Here is a 6,000-nt window from a genome sequence, read left to right as displayed (position 1 = left end):
AATTTAGGAATGTATTTCACTCATGTTACAAGATCAGAGATGTATTTAAGTTCGGATAGTCAAGTTAAGGGGTATATTTAAGGCTATCAATAGTTCGAAATGAAACTAATAATTTACGATGAACTTAAAAATATTTTTAATACTTTTCTCTTTATAATTTACAAACATATATATATATATATATATATATATATATATATATAATATTGATTTCTTCAACATTTTTATGTTTTTTTTATATTTAAATTATTTTTTTAATGAAAATTCCAAAATTAGTGCCAGTAAGCGAGATAATTTCCCTAGATAGTCATCGATGTTTGGGAAAATATCTAATAATATCACTTTTGTTTGTTTTAGGACTATAACATCACCCAACTTTGCATATTTTCCTCAAAATATACTTGACACAAAAAAATAAAACATATTTCAATCTCCTAATGAATGTCACGTCATATTATTCCCTTTTTACTAATAATTTTAAAAAATAATTACATAATGCAAAGTGAACATTTTTAAACAAACTCATATTTATTTTTTGTTATTATGATTAACACTAATTATTTATTCTAAATCATTTTTCAAATCATTTATTCTTTAAGTTCTTATAGAATGCGCAAGGTGAACATTAAAACAAGTAACAGTGAACCAAAAAAAGAAGAAAAAAAAGTGATGTTAGAGAATAATTTTCACGTACTCATAAAAAAATCAAAAGTATTATATCAACTAACTCTTTAATGGATTTTTTTCTAGCAACTATTCACTTTGTCCATTTTTATTTATTCATTTGTTACTTGTTTATTTTAGAAAATCAAGTGATAATTTATTACTTAATTCCTAATTCACTGTTATTATTAATTATAGTCATTTGCCAATGTATTTTTTAAAATATAAAATTTATTATTTTCAAAGATTGATATGGTAAAATTATATTTATTATTCCTTAAGAGATACTCCCTCTGTCCACTTTTATTTGTCATGTTGCGCTTTTCGAAAGTCAATTTGACTAATTTTTAAAGTTAAATTAGATTATGTTAATTCGATATTTTTTTAAAAAAAATTAGATATTCAAAAACTATACGAAAAGTACTATAAGTTGCAATTTTTTGCATATCAATATGCTGAAAATATATATCGTAAAATGTTAGTCAAAGTTCTTATTGTTTGACTCTAAAAAAGGAAACCATGACAATTAATTGTGGACGGAGGGAGTATGTCAAATTTATACTGAACAAGTAAAGATGTAAAGTGGACGGAAGGAGTGGAAACTAAATTTTCCAATTTAATTTTTTTAAATATTATTAAAAAAGAATAACATGATATAACATTCCATTAAAGCGTGCACTTTGCATATTCTTTAAGAAATCAATGAATGAATGAATTGAGAAATGATTTTAGAAAAATAATTAATGTTAAATGTAATAATAGAATTAAAAATGTCTATCTCTTAATATGACAAAGTGAAAAACTAAAAATGAGTTATTTTTAGTGAATATAACATATGTTATTTTTTAAAAAAATTAATTTTTTTAATAAAAATGAATAATATGGCATCTCAATAGGAGAGAGAATAATGTTTTTTCTTTGTCAAATATATTTTGAGTAAAATATGTAAAGTTGGTGATATTGTAATCCTAAAATAAACATAAGTAATATTACTAAGTAACTTTTCAAACATGAGTGACTATCTAGGAAAATTACTCGAGTAAGTGATGATATATGTGAGATATTTTTTTAGTAAGTGAAGACGTGGCGCTGGAGTGTGATAAATATTCTTAGAGCATCAGTTTCGCCTTCTGGGCCTTACTTTATCAGTGATTCCGTTTAGATAAAACGCAATGGAAAAATTACCCCATATACACATTTAAGAGTCAATATTACAGGTTTTAAATCTACTTTTAAAAAATTCTTGCTTATAACAGTTTAATTATGGGTTATAACATATCACTAATTATTTATAAATTAATTAAATTTTACTTTATTAAATAAGTAATTTTTTATAATTTTATATTATTATTAAATTATTTAAATAAAGAATATCTCATAATTATCTCTTACACAATTATAGGGATTTTACATTGATTACACTTTCTTATTTAATGTTATACTCATAACCTCCCATTAGTCAATCCCACCACCCTTCCCCCACACATATCCAACTATACACGCTATCACCCCACTTTCACCTTCTTCTCTCCCATTTTTCTCACCAGCCAACTACACCAACATTCAATCTTTCATCCAATTTTTTTCCAATAAAATTATGTCTAAGAAACCCATTGAAACGCCTCAAAAGAGTCTCAGATTGGGTGAAGGAACATCTAATGATGATGTTCATGTTTCAAATTTTAATATATTAACTCAACCCCCCCCCCCCCCCCCCCCCCCCCCCCCCCCCAACCCCACACACCAACCTCCCTTCCACTACAAAATTATTCTTTTTTTTACCCACCCCCCCCCCCCCCCCCCCCCGCCGCCTAAAATTGGTGAAAATCCAGCGAATATTCAAAATCCGACGACGGATGGTTCATCTAAGTTGAAGGAGCGACAAAGAGAGAAAAAATGAAGAAAAAAAAAGGTCACCCCTGCAACTCAAAAGGGGAAGAGAGGAAGGGGAAAATTGTTGAAACCTCTTCTGATTCCGATGTTGATTTTGTTACTGAAATCAAAAAGAAAAAAAAACAAATGTAGAAGTTGGAACATCTTCAAAACCATCAACAAGAAGAACAACAAAAAGTTATTTTTTTTAACTTTTGGACAATTTTTTTGTGTTTAAGTATTTGATGATATATAATATCATATGTTTTCTTTCAGGCAGATACTGTTTACATATGAATTACTGATTGCCTTCTACAATTTCAAGATACTATTTTAAAAATATCAGTGTGTTTCCAAACTGTACATTTATTGGATGGAATCTGTATGAAATCTGATTAATATGTGTATGACTACGCTTAAATATTTTGATTTTGAAAATTTTATGAATTGTGATATAATAATGGTATGCAAATGGTATGAATTGCGTTTTAACATTGGTGTGATTGTCTATTAACTGTGTTTATGGTATAAATTATTAAATTGGTATGAAAATGGTATGATTTGTCAAACTACTGATTTTTTCTTTAAAAAAAATCACATTATGCTTACTTTATATTCTAAACATGTTTTTGGGTGAAACAGGTATGAAATCTGATTAATACGTGTATACCTATGAGTTTAATATTTTATTGTTGGATATTGTATGAATTGTGATATAATATTGATATACAAATGGTATAAATTGTGTGATTATATGAATTTATCAATTTTTATACATGTTGTTTGGATAAAACGTGTATGAAATTTTGATTAATATGTGTATGACACTAACTGAAGTTAGTGTGGGAATGAAACACTAACTGCAATTTGTTTTAAATTTATTTATAGTAGGACACCAGTTGAAAACCAAATTAATATTCATGTAAACTTACGTTAAATTAAATACTCAAGATACCATAATTACCTTTTATAATTATCACTAATATTTACACTATCTCATGTATTAAGCTGGAATAAATTTTATTTTTAACAGTATGCAATCTATATGATTAATGAATGAACAGTGTATAAAGAATGAATGGTATATTAAACACTAAGTTTATAATGCACTTCAAACCAATTATGTTTCATATCAAAACAAAACATTAATCTAAACGACAAAATAAAATAAAAATTATATATAGTCTAAACAAATAAACAGTCATTAGTTTTGCACAGGATAATTTGAACATGCTTCAGTTGCGGCCAATTTGACAACATCTACTGCAAGTAACTTTGGACCTTTTGAATTTCACATCAGCAACCCTCTTTCATATATAATTCATTTCATTTGAAAATCAACATAATTCTCTGTTTCATTAAAAAAATAACAATTAGTCTAACATTATACAAATCAATTAGAAATATGTTAAATAATATTAACTTTTCATTCCAAAGACAATACAAATTTCATTCATAAAAATCATTATAATAACAATAAATTTATACACACTCGTCATTATTTTTTCATACAAATATCCTTCAGACAGTACATTACAAAACAAATTTCATACAAAACATAATATTTCACATTTAATACTCACTTAATACACATTTCATACAAGAATCATCATTCATACCAAATTTATACATTTTCATACTCATTTAATATACATTTCATACAAAACGATTATAAACTATATACATTTCTCGTCTCAAATAATTAATTATTGTCACCAACTTTATACAGAAATAACAAAACTAATATAAACTCAACAATTTCACATTTAATACCAATTTAAAACACTTGTAATACACTTCGTCAAGAATTTCAATTTTTTTTTACATATTTCTTAACACACTTTTTATACATAATTCATTCAACTTACTATCAAATTCATTATCAAATAAAATAAATTTTCATAAATTCGTCAACATTATAATTAAATTAATTTTACAGAATAATTAGCACACTTTCATATAAATTTCATTTAATTTATTCTATCAAATTTATTCATAAAATCACATTAAATTTATAATTTCACAAAACAACAACCGTATACAAAATAAATAAATAAACAAAAAAAAACTAAATTTTTTACATTTCACAACAGTAAACATAATATGATATCAACAGTTAACAAAATATGACTCCACCTTCAATTAATCGACAGTTTGATCATTTTTGTTTCATTTCGCTATTATTCTAAAACAAACGTTAAACAATAATAAATTCTAAATCGAAGGATCCCATCTTTTACCATGTTTGATTAAAGCTGATACGTAGTTGTCCATCACAACAAAATCAAGAATTTTCAAAGATGAAAAAAACTTCAATTACTCGAATGTGGAATTTTTTTTTGTTGAAAATTGAAGAGAGAAACGTTGAATTTTTTTTTTTTGCAAATTGAAGAGAGAGAAACGTTGAAAAAAGAAGAAGATAAAATCTGAATTTTTATTTGATTTTAACTGATTTGAGTGAATTAAGGATACTAAATAATCTTAATTAGTTTAAATCTCTTAATTCATGCTATTTATTAATTATCTACAAAAAAAATGATATGATCTGATTTTTTAGTTTATCTTAACTGATTTTGAGTGAATTAAGGATAAAAAATATTGTTAATTTGTTTGAATCCCTTATTTCATGCTAATCATTAATTATCTACAATAAATTCAAATTAAATTACAGGCCACACTTTCAGTTTTTACTTTATTATCTCTAATTCCGTTTTTTTAAAAAAAAATTCGTTTATCTTTTCTTTTTCTTTTTTAACTTTTTTTCGAATTAATAAAAATATTTCTTTTATTTGTGAATTTGTTATAACCTGAAAATTTTAATGTTATAGCTTGAAAGTCTAAATCTACTGTTATAGCCTGAAAATAGTACTATAATATATGTCATATATGAAATTTACACAAACGCAATCCCACCCAAAGTTGCACTAGCATGATTTCTAAATTACCATCCTACCCATTCTTCATATCAAAATTACTATCCTCCCAATTCTTCATTTTTCTTTAATGGATTTTGGATATTTTTCAACCCCATCACAAGTGAGGTCATAAGCTTGCAACATATGATAATTGAATGAACTCCTAAAAATTAATATGTCAAGTTTAATAGTTTCCCATCACAAGTAAGGCCATAAGCTTGCAACATATGATAATTGAATGAACTCCTTCGTGCTCCCTCCATTTCAAATTAATAAAATTATTAAAATATTTTTATTTTTCAAATTAACTTAATTGTTCAATCTTCAATACTACTTTTAGAATCTTCTTCCAATTTTACCCTTGATTAATTAGTATTGGAATTAGTAATTATAATTAATATTTAGTTATTTTAATCAATTTGATAATAATTACTAAGGGTAAAAATGGAAAGGTATGCCTAAGTTATGTCTTAATCTTCTTTTCTTAAAGGGTGTGAAACAACAATTCAATTAATTTGAAATGAAGGAAGTAACATTTTAGGTATTCTTT

The sequence above is a fragment of the Solanum stenotomum genome, chromosome 5 (assembly GCF_019186545.1).
Source record: "Solanum stenotomum isolate F172 chromosome 5, ASM1918654v1, whole genome shotgun sequence".
NCBI classification, from domain to species: domain Eukaryota; kingdom Viridiplantae; phylum Streptophyta; class Magnoliopsida; order Solanales; family Solanaceae; genus Solanum; species Solanum stenotomum.
The sequence above is the reverse complement of the archived record's forward strand: the minus strand, read 5'-3'. Positions refer to the sequence as shown.